Source organism: Diabrotica virgifera, chromosome 8 (genome assembly GCF_917563875.1).
Source record: "Diabrotica virgifera virgifera chromosome 8, PGI_DIABVI_V3a".
NCBI classification, from domain to species: Eukaryota; Metazoa; Arthropoda; class Insecta; order Coleoptera; family Chrysomelidae; genus Diabrotica; species Diabrotica virgifera.
This window is the reverse complement of record NC_065450.1, coordinates 64690112-64710301: the sequence shown is the minus strand read 5'-3', so window position 1 is coordinate 64710301 and position 20190 is coordinate 64690112. Positions and strand designations below refer to the sequence as shown.

General features: G+C 31.9%; 1 protein-coding gene across 1 annotated transcript in view; it reads right to left on the bottom strand.

Moving 5' to 3' along the window:
* The window catches only part of LOC114331767 (probable G-protein coupled receptor CG31760), a 923592-nt gene that overhangs the window by 551101 nt on the left and 352301 nt on the right, over positions 1-20190 (bottom strand). The window lies entirely within an intron of this gene.

The window sequence follows — 20190 nt, the reverse complement described above, 5'->3', positions numbered from 1 at the left end:
CTATATATTTTTTTCACTAAGTTAATACTTTTCGAGTTATTTGCGAATGAATATGTTCATTTTTTAACAAAAACCCTGTTGCACGGTTTTTCCAAAATAACTCAAAAAGTAAGTATTTATCGAAAAAAATGCTCTTATCAAAAAAATAGCTTACAAAAAGTTTAAAAAATGGCTGGCATATGAAGTCTGTAAACCCAGTAGAAGCACAGTAGTTGTAGCTAATGAAAAGTAGGTTCTTATTCTTCAAATTCCAAATCGAATATTTCAACGTGAACTAACCAAAAAATGAAGCACTTTTCGGGGAAAACTCATTAAAACTTCTTTATAGTGTTTAAAACAAGCTTCATTTGTTCTTTAAAAAAGTTTCTAGCATCAAAAGTAAGTAAGTTATGCTCAAAATAAAGTTGGTCCCTTTTTTGGCAAATAAAAAAAAATGTTTTTTGGACAAAATTTTTTTATCTAGCAATAAAATGCTTTTTTTAAAATAGCTTAAAAATGATTGGTGATACCAAAAATCTCACGAAGTAAAAAATGTAGGTTTTTCTATTCTGAATATTTTTGATTTTTGGTTTTCCTGTAAAACAAAAATTTGTTAAGATATGGCTGTTCAAAATTTGCATGCACCCGTGATTAACGACTCGTTCAAGCCCTTTTGACTAGAACAGACTTTTCAAAGAACGCACTTTTAACCGATGAAACTTCAGATCATATAAACAATACATAAGTAACTTGTAGTGAAGCAGTAACGATTAATTTCATTTGGGACGCTAATTAGGGGGTGATTTTCACGATTTTTTTTTATCAAAAAAGGGACTATCATTATTTTTAGCGTAACTTACTTACTTTTGAAGTTATAAACGTAAAAAATCAAAAAAAGGATGTTTCACTTTCACTTTTTATAAGCTTTATTTTTGGTAAGAACCTTTTGTTTGATAAAATACTTACTGAACTTACTGAAAAACCTTTATAGAACAAAAGTTGCTTAAATTAGTCATTTTATCCAATTCCTTTTTTGAACATTTCCATGTTTTTTACCCCCGAGAAGGGGTGAAACTCACATCCAGGGCAAAAGCACACATCCGCACAATATCACTTTTTTTAACATGTTAGGTATTTGTATGCCAAATTCCATGTCAATGCAAGCAATTCTTTAAAATTCAGAGGTTTTGCAATATTTTACCGTGAGTGACTGGACTATAAATATGACTTCTAAAGTTCAGATTTTTGCTTTATTTTAAGCACCTACCTACCTAGTACCTACCTACCTACCTACCTACCTACCTACCTACCTTCAAAAAATAAATAGAAAAACATGATCCAAAATGCCTTAAGGGGCGCCAAATCCTTTTTTGCACACAGACGTCAGTTACCCTTACGGGGGCCCTGACCGGTTGTATCTCAAGACCGGTTGTATCATCACAATTAATCGCTTTTTCTTTTAAAAGAAGCGTACGGCTGCTTTTTTTCCAATACCGGTTTTATGATTTAATGTAATTTAATATTTCCCGAGATACTCTATTTGTTTATAAGCCAAAAATTGTTTATAATTTTAAAATATTTCTGAGGCCGATTAAATAGTCCAATTTCAATTCTGTAAAGTATATTAGATAGGTACAGTGTCTTTTTATACAAAAATCATAGTTATTCTTATGTATTATAATTATTGTGGTTACTATAGCGACCATAAATTTTTAATTAACAATTCAATTGTTGCTAAAGTGTTCATTTAATTTACATCGGCTTCTGGAATTATAATATATACGAAAAGAGCTTTTATATTACCAAGTTATTTAATTATTGATAAACAATTACTTATCTAAAATTTTAGTTGGAAATTAAAGATTTTAAAGATCGGTATTAAAATAAAATAAGATTTATGTATTAGATAGGTATCTATTAAAATAATTCCTTCCAAATTTTATCAACATGTGGCACTGAAACCGTGAATCAAAAAGCAAAGTCGAACTTTGATAGCCATTTTTAACTCTTATTTATTTATTTATTTTAATTTATTTATCTATTTTTATCGCTTTTTTAAATCTTTTATTTATTTAACCACCACTACATAAGTTTTATAAAATTGTAAAATTCATAACCACCATCAAAGTCTTTTTCTCATACTTTTATCAGTTTTCAAACATACGCTAATTTTCATGTGGTAAGCGTTTATGTTTTCCACAAACTAATAAAAGCCGTATACATACTATTCGTAGTCCGTTGTTGCCCTATAATTCGTTGTCTAGGTAACATTTTGATCTCTGAATAATTTTAAGTTTGGTAAACCGCTAACTGACCTGTAAATACTCTTGTATGTTTCAGATCAGATTCATTCGAGATTTTGTTCATAACCAGATAGTCCAGAAAGCCACTGCGCATCCGCTAGGAAAAATATTCTGATTCGGATTTTTTGCACAATCTTACTCAAAAAGGACCCCTTTTAACAAATTTGCATGTTGCCAGGACCAAAAGTGGGTCAAAATTTTTTTGCAAGTTTTTTCTTGTTTTTTCCTAAAATTATTTTTTTTGCATCGAACAAAATTCATTTTTTTTTAGGTTTTATGGATAATTTCAAACAGAAAAGTTCTTTAGTGACTTTTCTCTAAAGTTGATAGTTTTTGACAGATAAGGGATCAAAAATTAAAAAATTGCGAAATCGGCCATTTTTAACCCTCAGAAACTATGTGAAAAACTAAAAATTTCGATGTTTCCAAGGTAAGAAGATATTCTTTGAACATCGATTGATGAAATCCTGAAGAGTTTTTGCAATACAATATCGAAAACCCCCTGCTTCTTAATTGCCAATCAAGCAGGCGCTTGATTGGCAACCGTTGCATATGTAACGTACCTATATGTAACATGAGTAAATATAGGGTGATGCAGATAAAGGGCCTATTAGAAATATCTCGAGAACTAAAGGTAAGAGAATCATGAAAATTAAAATACAGGGGTTTTGCGGTATGAACTATTTAATGAAAATATTTTGGTCTCTTTGCTACTTCCGGTTATACCGGAAGTTGATTGTAACTTCGGTTTTTTAAATGGGGCACCCTGTATATTTTTACATTTTTGGATTCTGCTCGGTGCCTTCTTTCTTAAAATATGAGGATTTGTAATATTATACAGGGTAGTTTAAAAGATAATTACGGTTTTTTATAAATTTTGTAGCACACTTCACACCCTGTAGAATTGTACTGATTTCATATCAAAAACTCCATTTATGTTCAAGTGATTTTTAATATAGTCTATTATTATTAAAAATTAATAATATAGCGAAATGTTTAATTTTAGTATACAGGATTGGTCGAAACTCGGAATGAGTATTTTATGAGTTTTCTTAAATAGAACATCCTATATTTTAGTATTGTAATGAAATGATATTTTATAGTACTTTTTTTATTTCTTAAGCATTCCCTATACCTAACTGCTTTAATTTGTAAGTTATTCGTAGTTCTTTAACCCAAACATTAATTGCAACAAAAATTACGTGAAATTTTATTAGGTTTGCCGTGAAAATATTCAATCATAAACATTTTTTGAAAGTAAATACATGTTAATCTAGAATGATCATTAATTTATTAATATTGGACGAGATACCAAAATGCCTACGTTGTTAAGATTGTTGATGCATAAAATATTAATAAAAACAAACCATAGTCTACCTAGTTGGCTATGGCTTTGACACTAAACTTGATTAAACATTAGACATTGTATTATTTTTATAGTTCCAGTTGCTTTTAATATTTTTGTAATGAGGAACTGATTAGTAAAGTTTTTGTTCTAGGAGAGTATAACAAAAATGTACTACATACTAGCAATAAGAATTTATCATCTGCAACTCCCTGATAGACGAAAACCAAGAAGAGAATTGTCAGAATTGGTTGTCATCTATCATGGAATTGCTGATGATAAATTCTTATTGCTAGTAGCACATTTTTATTTGTTATAGTCTCCTAGAACAGAAAAACATCTGAATCAGTTCCTCGTTAGAACAATTCATATTAGTAATGATAGCAAATCACCTGGAACTTCAAAAATAGTAGAATGTTTAAGCAAAGCAAATGTTTAAGCATATTTAGTGTCAAAGTCATAACCAACTAGATAGAATATTTTATGTTTTTATTAATATTAAATACACCAACAATATAAACTACGTAGGTATTTTGATATATCAACCAGTATTAATTAATTAAGGGTCAGTCGAGATCAATATATGTTTATTTTTGAAAAATTATTTATTACTGAATATTTTCACGGCAAACCTAATAAAATTTCACGTAATTTTTGTTGCAATTAATGTTTGGCGCAAAGAACTACGAATAACTTACAAATTAAAGCAGTTAGGTATAGGGAATGCTTAAGAAATAAAAAAGTACCATAAAATATCATTTCATTACAATACAAAAATACAGGGTGTTCCATTTAAGAAAACTCAGAAAATACTCATTTAGAGTTTCGACCAACCCTGTATACTAAAATTAAACATTTCGCTACATTATTAATTTTTAATAATAATAGACTATATTAAAAATCACTTGAACATAAATGGAGTTTTTGATATTGAATCAGCACAATTCTACAGGGTGGGAAGTTTTTCTACAAAATTTATAAAAAACCGTAATTATCTTTTAAACTACCCTGTATTATATTACAAAACCTTATATTTTAAGAAAGAAGACATCGAGCAGAATCCAAAAATGTAAAAACATACGGGGTGTCCCATTAAAAAAAACCAAGTTACATTCAACTTCCGGTATAACCGGAAGTATCAAATAGACCAAAATATTTTCATTAAATAGTTCATACCTCAAAACCCCTGTATTCCAATTTTCATGATTCTCTTACCTTTAGTTCTCGAGATATTTCTAATAGGCCCTTTATCTCCCTCACCCTGTATATTGTATATGTGCTGAAAAATATTTCGATTCATTTTTTTTCACCATCTTGCTTGAAAATATCCCTCTTAACAAATTTGTATGTTACCAGGATCAAAAAGTAAAAAAAAATTTAAACATTTGTTTTTTGTTTTCTCCTAAAGCTAATTTTTTTGCATCGAACAAATTTTTTTAGGTTTTTTGGATCATTCCAAATAGAAAAGACCTTAAGTGACTTTTATGTAAATGTGATAGTTTTCGAGATATAAGCGATTGAAATTTTAAAAATGCAAAATCGGCCATTTTTAACTTTCAAAAACTATGTGAAAACCCGAAAATTTCAATACTGCCAAGATACGTAGATATTCTAACAACATCGATTGATGAAATCCCAAAGAGATTTTTACAATACAATATCGAAAACCCCTTTGTTTTTTAATTGCTAATCAAGCGGGAGCGACACTATTTTCAACCGTTGCATGTGTATATATGTAATCGGAGAACATTTTAAGTTTAAAAAAATTGTTTAAAATTTTTTTTTGACACATTTTTGACCCTGGCAACATGCACATTTGTTAATAGGAAACCTTTTTAAGCAAGATGGTGAAAAAAAAATTGAATCAGAATATTTTTCCGCGCATATATTTACGCATATTACATACAATGTTGTATACATGCAACGGTTAAAAATAGTGTAGCGACCGCTTGACTAGCAATTAAAAAACAAAGGGGTTTTCGATATTGTATTGCAAAAAGCTCTTCGCGACTTCATCAATCGATATTCTCAGGGTGTGCTCACTACGGAGACCAAAGGATTGTATCCTCGCTCCGACCCTCGCTCCCAGGTATTTATATTCGTGAATTCTCGCATATAAAATAATGTATTTATTTTAAATGCGAGAATTCAGGAATATAAATAGGTACCAGGGAGCGAGGGCAGGAGCGAGGATACATTTCTTTGGTCTCCGTAGTGAGCACACCGTTAGAATATCTATTAAACGTATCTTGGTATTATTGAAATTTTCTGTGTTTTACATAGTTTTTGAGGGTTAAAAATGGCCGATTTTGCAATTTTTAAATTTTCAATCGATTATATCTCGAAAAATATCACATTTACAGAAAATTCACTTAAGGTCTTTTCTATTTGGAATGATCCAAAAAACCTAAAAAAATTTGTCCGATGCAAAAAAATAGTTTTAGGAAAAAACATAAAAACAAACGTTTAAAAATTTTTTTGACTTTTTAATCCTGGCAACATACAAATTTGTAAGAGGGGATATTTTCAAGCAAGATGGTGAAAAAAAATTGAATCGAAATATTATTCCGCACATATATTTACGTATGTTACAGTCGGAAAAATGAAAGAATGCCCATAAGCAATCACATCAATCACATATTTTGTATTTGCTGTTTTTTCCACAAGTAACAAACGAGAGAGATAGATTATTAATAATCTGAATAATATGTGATTGATGTGATCGTTCATGGGTATTCTTTCATTTTTCCGACTGTACATATTATACATGCAACGGTTGCCAATCAAGCACCCGCTTGATTGGCAATTAAAAAACAAAGGAGTTTTCGATATTGTATTGCAAAAAACTCTTCGGGATTTCATCAATCGATGTTCAAAGAATATCTTCTTGCCTTAGCAACATCTAAATTTTCAGTTTTTCACATAGTATCTGAGGGTTAAAAATGGCCGATTTCGCAATTTTTAAATATTTAATCGCTTATATGTCAAAAACTATCATCTTTAGAGAAAAATCACTAATGACCTTTTCTGTTTGAAATGATCCAAAAAACCTAAAAAAACTTTGTTCGATGCAAAAAAAAATAATTTTAGGAAAAAAAAAACGTTTAAAAAAGTTTTGACCCATTTTTGGACCTGGCAACATGCAAATTTGTTAAAAGGAGTCTTTTTTGAGTAAGATTCTGCAAAAAATCCGAATCGAAAAATTTTTCCTAGCGGATGCGCAGTGGCTTTCTGGACTAGTAGACTAGGGCGCATCGGTAAAAATATTAGTACATTTGGACGTTGAGAGGTGACTCAAACTTTTTTGCAGAAATTGCTTGGAAATTAGTCAAATAATAATATTTGAGTTATCCTCCCTCTCAAAAAGGTCCGGAACATTGTTTAAATAATCAAAATGTCAAAAAATTAAGGAAAAATTCGATTTTTCTCTTCGTTTTTTAATTATAACTTTTAAAGTATTAATTTCCGAGAAAAGTTGTACAGATATAAAAGTTGCGTAATTAAATTTCCTACAATATAGAATTGGTTAGGAAGTTAAAAAGTAGTCACCCTTGTTGCAAAATAGCAATAATTGCAAAAAAACCATACAAAAACAAGTATTCGCATTTTCATATTTCATCCAGAAGAACTTTATGATACAGTAAAACAATACTGTAAATTTCATTAAGATCGGTTTAATAGATTTTGCAAAATAAATTTTGCAATCCAGCTTTCGCAAAAAAAATTTATTTTTTCAAAATGTTACAGGACTGTAAATAAGCAGATAGCAAGTTGAAATTTTTTTTGCTTATAGAAGTAGACTGCAACTTTCATTTGCAATTTGCAAAATTAAAATCGATTCACTACCACGGCGTCAGGAATTTTTTTAAATAAACATTAATTATTGGTGCTACGCGCACGACAGCGGATAGTTTGCTCTGATTGGGCATTCCAATGACCTTTCATAATGATTGATACATTTTAATTTTTATTACGTTTCGATATAAATAAATAAATTTGTTTATTACAAATAAAAACACATACTCTATCCTTTGAAATAACACTTTTTTAGCAAAAACTTTTTTTGTTCATATATTTTAACTTAGAGAATAAAAGTTTATTGTTTTTAAACATATGCAATTGTTTAAACAGTATTTCACACACAATAATAAAATTAGTTTGATTTTTGTGGAATTAAAATATTAAAATACAACAAAATATAGAGTAAGCAAATAATATATTAGATATAGATTGGAAGAAATTTTGGTGGAAATCAATTTGTGTGAATCAAACACCGCTGTCCTGCGCGTAGCACCAAAAATTAATGTTTATTTAAAAAATTTCCTGACGCCGTGCTAATTAATCGATTTTAATTTTGCAAATTTCAAATGAAAGGTACAATACACTTCTATAAGCAAAAAAAAAATCAACTTGCTATCTGCTTTATTTTCAGTCCTGCAATATTTAAAAATATAAAAATTTTTTGCGCAAGCTGGATTGCAAAATTTATTTAACAAAATATATCAAACCGATCTTAATGAAGTTTACAGTGTTATTTTACTATTACATAAAGTTTTTTTGGGTAAAATATGAAGGTTCTAAGTGTAGCATAAATGGTTGAAAAACGTAAAATGCGAATACTTGTTTTTGTATGTTTTTTTTCGCAATTATTGCTTTTTTTTTTCAACAAGGGTGACTATTTTTTAAATTTTTAACCAATTCTATATTGTAGGAAATTTAATTATGCAACTTTTATGTCAGTACAACTTTTCTTAGAAATAAATAGTTTAAAAGTTATAATCAAAAAACCAATATAAAAATCGAATTATTCCTTCATATTTTGACATTTTGATTATTTAAACTATGTTCCTGACCATTTTGAGCGGGAGCATAACTCAAATATTATTATTAAATTTATTTTCAAGCAATTTCTGCAAAAAAATTTGACTCACCTCTCAACGTCCATCTCAAAACAGATGCGCCCTGGACTAGCATAACAAAAACTTTGTTTATTTACGTATTTAAATTCATAACATGAAAAATTTGGTATGGTCATGTTCAAAGAATGGAAGACACAAGATTGCCCAAAAATATCATGCAGTGGGTACCACCAAACCGCAAAAAACGAAGAAGACCCAAAAAGACATGGAAAGAAGGGGTAACCAAAGCAATGAGTACAAGGGATCTTAGAGATGGCCAATGGGACGATAGAAGGACGTGGAAGTTAGGCATCGGACCACGTCGAAAGACGTTCTAAAACCGATACATACAATATGGAAAATTGCTATTATGAAAAGTTGTTTAGAATTAAACTAATTAATTATTTGTTTAGAATTAATTATGTTTTAATGTTCAATTATATCATTCTAATTTAAATGTTGTGAACTACTTTACTCTTGACCGAAATTCATATTTTTTATATACCTCGTATAAAATTAATAAAATTTGATATATTATGATGGTTGCATCATAAATCTTAGACCATAAAGAGCTTTTTATGAAGAATAACTTTTCTTCGTCGAATTAAAAATAAAAGAGTTATAAATAAAAATGATGTTGGTATCCATAATTTGAGAAAAATCTTCAAATATTTTTTTCCATTAGAAGGATGTAATTGCATATATCAGAACATCATATTTATCCCAAACAACATTTCATAATTACAATTTTCAATATTGTGAAATAAATAAAGATACTTTTTACTTATGAAGTGAAGTATGTAGAGTGTTTTAAGTCGTCAAAAATAGTTGGGTCGGCGTGGCTAAAGCGGTAGTGTGCTTGGCTCGCGTGCCGGTGGTCCGGAGTTCAAATCCTACCGCCGGAGCCGGCAAGAACAACTACAGTCGGAAAAATGAAAGAATACCCATGAACGATCACATCAATCACTTATTTTGTATTTGCTGTCTTTTTCTATAACAAACGCTTGTTATTTATAGAAAAAGACAGCAAATACAAAATAAGTGATTGATGTGATCGTTCATGGGTATTCTTTCATTTTTCCGACTGTAGACATTTTTAAAATGTTTATAGGCCCAAGGTCGACTAAACCTGAATAAAATGAGTACCTTGGGTAAAACCAGGGGTAATAATAGGCAGTTGAAGCGTAGCACTGGCTCTGTTACTTTCCTTGTATACCGTAGGCCCTAGTTATAGCAGACTACCCTGCCATACTCCCAAAGCCACGTGAGCGGTATAAAACGGGAGACTATTATTAACAATAGTTGGAAATGGAACAGTCCATTTATCATTAGGTACTACCATCAAAGGGGAGACCGTATACTCGTACAAACCTTTTTAAAGTTGTTAATAAATTATTGCTTTCAAAATATGCTCAAATTGTATTTTTAAACATCTTATTTATTTTACATAATAATTAAATTCACTATCAAATGTCATTTATATTTTATTAATACCTAATTTAAAATTTAGTTTGACATTCACGAAGTGTCAAACTCAAATGTAAATAACCTATGCTTTGCTTAACAAATTCAGATTAAAACTAGCCTACTTACTAGCAACGATTTCAGTTGACGTTTAGTGTGTCGGCAGAAAATAAAAGGATTACGACGTCACATTTTAGATTTTGAGGTCGATTATCTCGAAGGCGGTTAGAGATATCAAAATGCCGTTTTCAGATTTGGATTCAAAAGACAAAACTACATACGAATCCATCGGTAAGTCCGCTCTAAGTATTACAGGAGCGGCGACGCACGAACGAACAGACTTTACGAATTTATAAACGAAATGTTTTCGTTGAAAATGTTTCATCCGGAAAGTAAATGGGTGCAGGTCGACATATATTCAGATCCTATCCTATTAATTAAATAGTGAATAGGTACACGAAAATATATCATTGGATATTTTTTTTTTCGAACGAAGCCAAGCTTTTTGCCTTATCTATAAATAATTCATCAAAAATAAACTGATTATTTAATACTTTCAGAAAATCGGATAATACTATGTTGAAAATAAATTAATTTTCTGTCGCAAAAAATTCCATAACTCGGAGTTTGAATAATATTGTATCTGAATTATTTATGTCCGATGAAACGCATCACCTCGACGTTTTGATTACGAATGCTATCGACTTTTTCCAAACAAGTCGTAGTTATTATATCAAAAATATAGGCTATAATAAGAGCGTCCCTGAACGTGCGAATGCCGTCCGCAAAAGTGTCAACACGTTGATACACACGCATCCGTCAGTTTTGTATGTGTGCCCCAATCCTCTGTCTTTTTCTCTTAGCTTCTCATTTTGCTGGCATCACACTCGCTCAATGCTTTGCCCACCAGAGCGTGCTATGTTAGCCAATTTGAAATGTGCGCGTATAGAGAAGAGTTCCAGGCCGCTTGCGATTCTGTGTTTATTTTGGTTCACCTGGCCTTCTCCTGCTCCTGCTCGACAGGATTACATGAGGAACGGTTTGTAAGTTAGTTCAAGTTATGAGACCGCTGCTGTGGGAAAAATGTTTCTGATTCGGTTTCTTTGCGGATTTCTGTTCAAAAATGTCAGAAATGTACAACTCAAAACTCACTTTTTACTGTTTCGAAAAACATTTTTTTCTACGGCCGTGCTAAAAGAGCCACTTTCACGCACGCATTTCGTTTCCGAAAGTTACACTTTCCCGCACGGCTTGCGTAAAAGTAAATTTTCCAGCACGCCGTGCGGGAAAGTAAGTAAAATACCTTTTAATATGGCATTATATATATATATATATATATATATATATATATATATATATATATATATATATATATATATATATATATATATATATATATAGTGAAGTGGACAGTGAAAAGGACAAGAAACCCTTTATACTGTGAAACTTGAAGTTGTCAGCCAGAGAAGAGGAGAAAAAAAAGCTCGTAGTTCTACTTATCCATATATTTAGGAAACGTTTCGTTTTGTTTCTTCCAAAACATCTTCAGTCCATTATCTGGAAGAACAGCTGCCTTTAGAAGGAAATCAATTTCACTAATAATAGATTGCTGATAAAAATCAGCAACCCATGAGAAGTGGTTGAAATAGATAGTGAAAAGAAATGTTTTTACAACTTACATGTGAAGTATTGTTAAAGTTGGTAAAGGCAACAGATCCAAAAAATGGTCCTCCAATTGAAAAGTACATTAAGGTGACAGTGGTAATTGGTAGACAGCACGAAAAGTTTTTAGTCATAAGATCTGACATAATATAAAAAATATGAACATCAACGGTTCACAGACAGTATGCAAAATGCAATTAAACCATAACAGGTGTGTACAAAGAGATTATATCATATGTAGGTGAAAGTAGCATGAGAAAATTTGATGAAAAACGATTTTTAAAATCCTTTTTTGTGTATCCAGTAGCAAAAAATATATCAGTCACTAACAGTCGATTGCACTTGTCGTTACATGATTAAAGATTATTATTAGAAGGTATAAGCGGGCAAACCGCAAACTGCATAATATAAAATAATTATATTATGCAGTTTGCGGTTTGCATAATATAATTATTTTATATTATGCAGTTTGCGGTTTGCCCGCTTATACCTTCTAATAATAATCTTTAATCATGTAACGACAAGTGCAATCGACTGTTAGTGACTGTGATATATTTTTTGCTACTGGATATACAAAAAACGATTTTAAAAAACGTTTTTCATCAAATTTTCTCATGCTACTTTCACCTACATGTGATATAATCTCTTTGTACACACCTGTTATGGTTTAATTGCATTTTGCATACTGTCTGTGAACCGTTGATGTTCATATTTTTTATATTATGTCAGATCTTATGACTAAAAACTTTTCGTGCTGTCTACCAATTACCACTGTCACCTTAATGTAATTTTCAATTGGAGGACCATTTTTTCTGGATCTGTTGCCTTTACCAACTTTAACAATACTTCACATGTAAGTTGTAAAAACATTTCTTTTCACTATCTATTTCAACCACTTCTTTAATTTCACGAGCCGAAGGCGAGTTAAAACTGTCAAAGTGTCACTCGGGAAAAATTCCATAATTTCAGAGCTCTTGTGCAATTACTACTGATAATTCGATGAAATTAAATTATTTTGACATAATATTTAAAAGTCAGATCAGTAGACAATTACAATGGTTTTGAATCGTCGTCATGGAAACCAATATCGTCGTCGTGGTAACCCATTATATTGAAAGTTTGGTTTTGACAACCTTGTCAGAGAATTAATTTGTGTATTTTCACTTCTAAATAAAAATTGATATAACTCTATTTTTTGTGGCTTTTTCCAAACGTATGGCCCTAGAAAAAATATTGTTCCTAACTCATGCGGAAAGTGTCTTCCCCGCACTCGACTGCTTGCCCGAACTCCGCTATCGCGTCGTTCGGGTCAACGGCAGTCTCGTGCGTGAAAGTATCACTTTCCGCACTAGTTAGGAAAATAACTATGTATTTACTTTTAGATTTTTTGGTCAGTTTAAATAATAATAAAAAGGTCTCTTGTCATTTTGTAGTAAAGTTGATATTTTTCGAAGTTATAAGTGATTTAAAAATTTTTAACCGTCTACTCGATTTTTAAGCCGTCACGGCGCGCTGCTCTACATAGTGCGTCCCTGTCACACTTATACGTAAAGGTCGGTACACATATGCGAGCCGAACTGTTTGCGAACGATATATTCGTATTAGTCCTGTCGCCAGGGGGGGTACAACGGCCTCGTTAATTCAGATGGACTTACTCAAGTTTTTTTTATGTATTTTGACCCGTAGAACACGAATTTTTTGGGTAACAGTTGATCCGGATGTCGATAAGATTGTTATAGACCAAGAACTTGAGGAATCAAATAACAGCGATTTTTGGCAAAACAAAACAATATTTTGTATTTTTTGGGCCATTTTAAGTAAAAAATATTTCTACAAGTTTTTTCGTAGGATGCACAGTTTTCGAGATAAACGCGGTTGAACTTTAAAAAAATCGAAAAATTGCAATTTTTGAACCCGAATAACTTTTGATTAAAAAATAAAATAGCAAGTCTGCTTACCGCATTTGAAAGTTTAAGTCAAATTATATCGGTTTTGATTATTTGCATTGGTAAAAATTTATTTTTTTATTGTTTAACAAAGCTATAAACACGTAGGGTTTCCCGTGCTTTTACATGCGTTTTAACGCATGTAACGTAGAAATAGTCTTGATTGCACTAGTACCTATTCTACCTACTCGTTCGATTTTAAATGAGAAATCATAGAAACATCACTCACGCACTAGTTGTTTGTAGCTTTGTTTAGCAATAACACAATAAATTTTTAGCAATGCAAATAATCAAAACCGACATAATTTGACTTGAACTTTCAAAGGTGCTAAGCAGAATTGCTATTTTATTTTTTAATCAAAAGTTATTCGGGTTTAAAAATTGCAGTTTTTCGATTTTTTGAAAGTTCAACCGCGTTTATCTCGAAAACTGTGCATCCTACTAAAAAACTTGTAGAAATATTTTTTGCTTAAAATGACCCAAAAAATACAAAATATTGTTTTGTTTTGCCAAAAATCGCTGTTATTTGATTCCTCAAGTTCTTGGTCTATAACAATCTTATCGACATCCGGATCAACTGTTACCCAAAAAATTCGTGTTCTACGGGTCAAAATACATAAAAAAAATTTGGGTAAGTCCATCTGAATTAACGAGGCCGTTGTACCCCCCCTGGCGACAGGACTATATAGTTTGTACGGCGGGACAAACCGCTTGCGAGCTGTTCAATTTGGACGACGTACGCAGCGATATTGTCTGTTCGTGCCGTCGCATCGCGTCGCGTCGAATCGAGATTCTGTGAATGACGTGTTCCTAGAGATAAAAAACGTGAGAAACACGATGTAATCAATACCCAAATTACAAATTAAATGAATCATTTACATAAACTTCTAGGGCTGGATCCCGCGACCAAAAAAATTATTAATAGCAAGCTGAAAATTTGTTAATATCTTAACGGTATCTAGTCGGGCAAACTTTGATTTGATATATTGGAACACTGGAACAGGGGAAGTTTTAATTATGGAACGTGTAATTGTGGAACATGTCATCCAGACAACATAGGCGTAACCAGGGGCTGGTTTTGGGGGTTATCCCCCCCTTTGGATGTACTTTGAGCTCTATACGCTTAACACCATTATTATTCCATACCCCCCAGAGACCGTCAAGTAGATGTAACCCCCCCCCTTAGGATCATCCTGGTTACACCTCTGCCTGACAGGTTTATGATTGTGAAAACTAGCAGGTTGTTTTTAAGTTTATTCAGTAGCAAACAATTCTATGCATACAGTCGAACCCGCTTATTGAAATAACCTGCATGCCAAGCAGGTACCCCGCACCCCACACAAACCTTATGGAAATTAGGTCCCAGTGGATTTAGTTCATACTTTGGGAACATACTCTTTAAAGTATCCTGATGAGAAGGTCTTATTTGCAGATCTCGACCTGATGGAGTATTTTCAAGACATAGAGGCACACTCAGAAAATTATAAAATTGACCGAGTATTCCAATTCTGGGAGTTACTGGTTATCTGACAACATGTAGAGGTTACGATCAAAGAAAAGTACTGGTAGTCTAGTACTTTTTCCTGGCTATCCAATAGCGACCTTTACTTTGACCTTGACCTTTAAGGTCCTGCCAAGGTCACGCGTTCTTTTTCGAGCGGGAACCCATGTTTCTAATTACAACAATGAATAGAATGCTTATATCTACGTTTGAATATGATCTTGAAAATCATGGTCAAGGTTATTGGGTTAATGGGTTATAGATTCCAAAGTAATGAAATAAAAGTTTGAGATTTTTCCACAGCTTAACGATACCGACCTTGAATTTGACCTTGATCATGACATTCTTGATCGTATCAAGATCATGAAAATCTTTTGAAAATCATTTTTGACTCTGAAAAAGAAGATATCAAATATTCATGGTTTGAATAGGACCTTAAAAATAAAGGTGAATATTTCTTCAAATGTAGCAATTATCAATTATGTCTCCTCCCACTCTTTTCTGTTTTGTTTTATTTGGTGCCAGTTTCTCCCCACTTTGGCTATGATGTCGTCTAGCCATCGTTTTTGTAGTCTTCCTATACTACAACTGTATTCACGTGGTCTCTAGTGTACAATGTTTCTCGTCCACCTGTCGTTGTTTTTCCGTGCCACGTGTCCTACCCAGTTCAATTTCATTTGCGCCATTCGTCCAACTACAACTTCCACCTTCGTCCTACTTCGCACGTGTTCGTTTCGTATATCGTCGTCTTAGTACTATAACTTGATAACTCCAAAATTTTCGTTTTTGAGATAACTAGTTCACAAGATGTATTTTATTTGCCTCCATACTGTGTAGAAACTTGATAACTCGCTCCAAATGGGTTAAGTATTTATTTATGATTGACGAAAGTTGATAAAACTCAAATGGAACTAATATTCAGTGCTTAAACTTGATAAAATGAGTTATCCAGTTGTTGTTTAATCGAAATAATCGTGAATGCGACATACACCGAGTGCTACAACTCGATAACCCTGGTTATCTAGTTGTAGCACGTGTTGTTCTGAAACGATTGAGACTACCACGTAATTGCTATCTGTTGATTCGGTTCATGTTAATGCAAAAATTCGATAATTGTTAGCAGATCTGGCAACCTCTATGGCGGAGAGCTAATTCTCACTAAAATAATGCTTAAAATATTAGTTTTGTTAAAAAGTTCACTTAGATGCAACTTAGCATGACATGCGACATTACCAGATGTTAACATTATGGTAGTGCTAAAAGTTGATAACTTTACCTTTTCATGTTATTTTCCATATTGGAAAACAAATTGGCATCTTATTCCTAAATAGATCAGTAGCCAAAAAGTTAAGGAACACTATTTTAGAGCTGCAGAGTGAATTCCGTATTTACCAACATCACGGTAGCAGCACAAATATCTTTAAAATCTTTAAACCCGTTTATCTCAGAACTACTAGTTTCAAGTTATCAAGTTATAGTAATTAAGGCGAGCATCTCTCAAAGATGCTCCCAACATAGCCTGTCGATGGTTCGATGGCCGACAAACGTTGATTTACCCAATATCAAACCTTAATGTTCTATTTCTTTTAGATAACGTATTGTTTCCTATCTGTGGTTTATTTGAATTGCATTTTTAGATTTGAATCAATGAGATGATTAATTCCAAGAACCTTGACCATGATTTTCAAGATCATACTTATTCAAACGTAGATAATATGCCCATTCTATTCATTGTTGCAGTTAGAAACATGGGTTCCCGCTCCAATAAGAACGCGTGACCTTGGCATGACCTTGAAGGTCAAAGTAAACGTCGCCATTGGATAGCCAGGAAAAAGTCCTAGACTACTAGTAATTGTCTTTAATCCAAACTTCTACATGCTGCCAGATAACCAGTAAATCCAGGAATTGGAATACCCGGTAAATCTTATAATTTTCTGAGTTTGTGCCTCTATATCTTGAAAATCATCCATCAAATCGAGATCTGCCCATAAGAACTTTTCATCAGGATACTTCAAAGGGTCTTTTCCAAAAGTATGAACTAAATCCAATGGGACCTAATTTCCATAAGGTTTGTGCGGGATACAAATGAAATGGACTTTAAAAATATAAGGCCTACATAATAATATAACTGATTTGGGAATTTTGAAACTGACCGTTAGTAAAGGTGGCCGATTTTGACAGGTGGCCGTTGACACAGGTCTTAAGGCTGTATGACACTATGCATTTTCTTGTATCATTTCTAATATCGTTTCTGATATTAGAAAGTTATATACATTTTCTTGTATCGTTTCTTGTACGTACATTTGTGCCCTGTATGACACTATACAAGTTCTTGTATCGAAAATTGTATGTAATTCGGCACGTGATTGGTCGAAATTTTGTTTGCCACCATGTGCCACGTTACATTGGTATGGAAGTACTACGTCTACAGCTGATTTTAAGGATTTTATAAAATTTATAAACTTTTAAAATCTCATAAATTTAACATTTTAATGTTAACCACAATTTTCACTGACTGTTTGAGGTTGATTATTTGTGTTTTTATTTTGTTTTGATATTTCTGCTAAAATATTTTCATCAGAATTATCTTCAGTTTTATCCAAATTAGTAACTATTGTATTTTCCTCTATTAAAAAATTATGCAACACAATGGAAGCCAAAGTTATAGTTTGAGCTAGGAGCTAAATATAGGGTTATTAGTAGAACAGTAGTCCATATATTAAGTATCAATAAAATATTTATAAATTATACCTACAAAAACACAAATAAATTCATCAAGACATAAATCATATGATCCCATTTTCAGCCGCCATTATGACATTTAGATGTTTTACCAGCAGGTTTTACGTTTTTGCTCTGTGCGCATAAATTGGCGCAGTTCTTGTACAAGAATCTGTGTCTGATAGCCACTTTACACGATGCAACTAATTGCGCAATTAATTGCACAATTTCTTGCAGCAATAGAAAGTGTCATATGAAAATTGCACAGAAAAGATGCGCAGTAATTTCTTGTTGCAAGAAGTTGCAGTTAAATAGAACATGTCCTATTTTTCATGCAATTTTTTCTGCAATTTGGTTATATTTTTAGTGACTTTTAAGGCTACACTGTTTGCTTTTACTACATTGACATTCTGTCGTCCTAAATTTCAAACTTAACAATTTTTTAACAAAGCTAGAGGAACTTTTTAACAATTTCACGCTGCACAGATAACATTATTCTGGTGGATAACTTTAATTATGCAACATAGGGATTAAAAAAACTATTTTCTATTTGTATTTCTTACAACTTGCTTCCTTTTGTAAATGAATAATTTATTGTAGGTATACTTGCACTTGCATTAGGTATTAATTGATTTTGTTATAATACATATTATTATAATTTTCTCCAATTATAATCTAACATTTTTAATCTAATATCTGATAACTCTACTCAAAAAATTACATTTAATTTATAAAAACAACATAACCTAAAATTTATGCTATTTTGTCAAAGTTTTTGTCTATTTCATTTCATGTTATTGTTTGCACCGAGTAATCACTTTATTGCAGAAAGTTAGTTGCAACTTATTGCACAAGTTCTTGCGCAAGAAATTGTGCAATGAATTGCGCAATTACTTGCATCGTGTAAAGTGGCTATGATACAAATACTTGTATCGTTTCTGATATCGTCTCTTGTATCTGTGTATGACACTATGCATTTTTTTGACATATCAGAAACGATATCAGAAATGATACAAGAAAATACATAGCGTCATACAGCCTTACTGTATTTGAATGCGCGGTTAAAGGATACATTTTTGAATAAAACTCCGCAAAGAAACCGAAACAGAAATTTTTTCATACGTGAGCGGTCTCATAACTTGGACTATTTGGTTCACCTGGTCTGCTCGACAGGCTTACATGAGAAACGTTTTGTAAGTGGGATAGCGAAGAAAGAAGGAAAATTAAGGGTGATGCTTGATAATACAAAAATACCATTTAAAAGGATAAGCGATAACACTACGGAAGCGCTCTTAAGGTTAGCAGGGTTCTCTGAAATAAATGGATTATTTGTGTACGGGGTTTTCTGCAGGGATTAAAATAATATAAATACGTTAAGCTGGCTTTTGAATGGATCCATAAGAGGGTGAAATAAGATTACATCGCCGCATATAAATTTCATTCATGTTAACTATTTATTTATACCCAGTTTTGTACTATATGCTAGGGTAATAGGATTTTTTCCATTACATTTCAACAGCCAGGGTACTAAAGCGTTTTTTCGACGGTCATACCTATAAAAACAAATTGTAACTATTTCCTGCGTAGGATCTGGCGGCCATTTTTATTAATAAACAATTTAGTGTCAAAAAACGGCCTTTTTTCCTTTTTGTTTTTTTTTTTTCAAATCAATGGAAAACAGTGAAACTTATGGTTTTTCAGTACAAACAACTTCGAGATCATGGAAAAAGCTTTAAAATGGCGTATTACCAAGTTTGATATACTCATTTATTGTTAATATAATTGCGAAAAAAGGTCGAAATTGCAAAAAAAAATCATTTCGCAATAACTGTTGTGAAATTTAGTGTAGAGATTTTTGTCAAATGAGGGTTCTTATGTGCTTAATATTTGACAAAAATGTCAAAGCGATTCATTCAATTGTTTAAATTTTATTCAAATTGTTTATCCCAGAGAGCTTTTTGTTTTGCAATAACATAAGTCAGTGAAAAATAATGTTAGAACCATTCTGCAGGTGCAAAAGGACGAGCATGAGGTAAATTTTCAAATTGGTTAAAAACAGAATGTGTGTGTACTTTGTATGCACGTAAGAAGTTATTCTTCTATTATATAATTTTAACGAAGTAAATATACTTAACAGGTTATTTGTATTCTATTTAAATATTAAACTAACTTTCTTATCTACCACTTTCAAAAATTTTTTATTAAAACAACCAAAAATAAAAAAAAAATGAATCGTCCAGGATTGGGACCCGGGACCTTTCGATCTCTGACCGAACGCTCAACAACTAGACCAGCGAGTCTCCTGTAATTGACATGTAAGTTTCGGATATAATTGCACAACACGGTGACAAATAGATTGAATGGTATCGTG